Below are 1,886 nucleotides of genomic sequence, written 5' to 3' on the forward strand. Positions count from 1 at the left end.
GTGTCACAGGCGGTGCACATATCGAACATTTGTGCAGCTTTGTGAAACCGGTTATAAAATCTACATCCCTTTGAATCTGTTGTTCGAATTTTGATAAATAAATCTTTTATTGTTCAACATGTTGTTGTTGTTAGTTGCGAAGTCGTGTCCGACCCATCACGACCCCATGGACAACATTCCTCCAGGCCTTCCTGTCCTCCACTCAAGCTCACACCAACTGCTTCAGTGACCCCATCCAGCCACCTCCTCCTCTGCCGTCCCTTCTTCTTTTGCCATCTATTGTTCCCAGCATTAGGCTCTTCTCCAGGGGGTCCTTCCTTCTCTTAGGTGGCCGAAGTATTTGAGCTTCATGTTCAACATGAAGCCTATTTAATTTCATTTGCCTAGGACATGCCTGGAGGAATGTTGTCCATGGGGTTGTAATGGGCCGGACACGACTTTGCGACTAGCAACAATATTCACATTTCAAATAATGTCAATTTTTTTGGGACACCCTGTACCTTTCCCTGCACTAAGAAATATGGGAATGTTGTTTCTTCTACAGCCAATGGGATGGATCAATTCCATAAAGGAAGTTTCCAAGAGCTGAGCAGGGCTGGACAGGAAGGAGCATTTTGGACAGCTTTCATTCATAGGGTGGGCAGGGATGACGAGATGATATGGAACTATAAAAACTTGCTCCTCATTTTCTGTCATGTTTTTGGAGATTTCAGGGTTAGTCGGGGAGGGCGGGTGGGGAAAGAAGGCTGGGAAATGGCTTGATCTGTTTGTAAAGAAGTTTATTTCCACATTTAAAAAAGACACAGAGAGAGATTTTCTGATCTCTTCTAAAGTAGAATTCTCTTTTTCTTCTTTTTATCACAAAGTCCGGAAAAGAGAATTCCACTGATATACCGACTTACAAGACTCACTTACACAAATACGCCCTTAGGGTTCACCAATAAATAATTCATATACATTTGTGCACTCAGTATTTACACACCAAAAGTTTTTGTTTTTTTTAAAGTTACATACTTTTGAAAATTCTTGGTTTAGCATAAAAGGATTCCTCTTGCACTAGACTGGGATAAAATGTTTTCTTAGCTGGGGAAGCAGCAGAATCTCACAGCCATTTTCAAGAGTACATCTTTCCTTCTGCACAATTCAAACAAAGTCAGAGTATCCCAGCGTTCACAGGACGGACCAATGATCGGTTCTGGATCTTTCTTTTCCGGAGTGAGAAAAGAATGTCCCTTCTCTTTGTGAAGGAACTGTTCACAGCAGAAAGAGATGGTTTATCCATTTATCTTGTCCCATCTTCATTTTTCCTACACTGGCCCTGTTCAGACAACATCATAATTCACACCCTCAAGTGTGGGTGTGGGTTGTCGTGTAGTCGCAACTCAGCCAAGATAACCAACCGTGGGGAACAATCTATAGTTCTGAACAGAAAAAACAAACCACAGTTCTCTTCATGCCTCATGGTTAAGCCGTGGCTTGTTAGCAGAACTGGGTTCAGATACCACGATAACCCACATCTCAACAACAAGCTACAGCTCAGCAACAGCCCATACCCAACCTTTGTTATGTGGGTTATTGTACTGTCTGAACCCAGCCATTGCAATTGTAATTCCAGAAGATGCTGAGATTGAACCAGGGGAAGAGATGCTTGAAGCTTGTCCTAATCACAGTTATCCTCAAAATGCAACAGGCGTCCTGGGATTCTCTGGGAGGCCATAGTCCCTTCCCATGGCCCAACTTCCTTCTTCCCTGACCTCTGACCATTTGGTCATTTCCTGGCTTTTAACAGCATTTCCCCCTCTTTTCCCAAAGGAGGACATTGCCTTTCCACAAGTTCAGTTACCAGCACAAACAGCTTCAAGCTGAAATATTAAGGGGGTTTTGTC

This window comes from Varanus komodoensis, unplaced genomic scaffold (genome assembly GCF_004798865.1).
Source record: "Varanus komodoensis strain SLA01 unplaced genomic scaffold, ASM479886v1 scaffold36, whole genome shotgun sequence".
In the NCBI taxonomy this organism is placed as follows: Eukaryota; Metazoa; Chordata; class Lepidosauria; order Squamata; family Varanidae; genus Varanus; species Varanus komodoensis.